Source organism: Montipora foliosa, chromosome 5 (genome assembly GCF_036669935.1).
Source record: "Montipora foliosa isolate CH-2021 chromosome 5, ASM3666993v2, whole genome shotgun sequence".
Lineage (NCBI taxonomy): Eukaryota > Metazoa > Cnidaria > Anthozoa > Scleractinia > Acroporidae > Montipora > Montipora foliosa.
Genome location: NC_090873.1, coordinates 20,778,400 through 20,778,936, shown reverse-complemented (window position 1 = coordinate 20,778,936; position 537 = coordinate 20,778,400).

The window sequence follows — 537 nt, the reverse complement described above, 5'->3', positions numbered from 1 at the left end:
AGAACTCTAATCCTTTCACTGTACGGACGATTCCTGAGTGAAACTGCAGTTTTCCAGGGCACATGTCCAGCGTTACAGTACAATCATGAACATTTCTCCTACTGAATTGGCTGATCCACGAGGTTATCACCACGTCAGTGTGAATGCTGGCTACTGCCAACTTGTGCAGCAAAACTGAGCTCCCCTGGCCCTTTTGAAGACAGAACGTTTCTGCCACGTGCGTCTCGCCTATCCAACTTGGGCCTCGCTTCTTCAACGGATCCTTCCAAACACGGGGTTAGTTGCTATCCTCGCTTCGTGATCCACGAAATTGGCAAATCAGCAAACATAGCAGCTCTTGCCTCTGTCCTCCATGACATCATCAACCAAACGGCGCCATCTCACTCTCATATTGAAAGGCAGCTTCAACACTAGCTGCCTTATGGTGGCTGGCTGTTTCCAGCTTAGTTAAGTGACCCACTAACCCTCCATTGCGTTTTTACATCTCCTGAGAAAAGAGAGAACCTGTTCAGACCCACTCCATCCTCAGCCCTTACC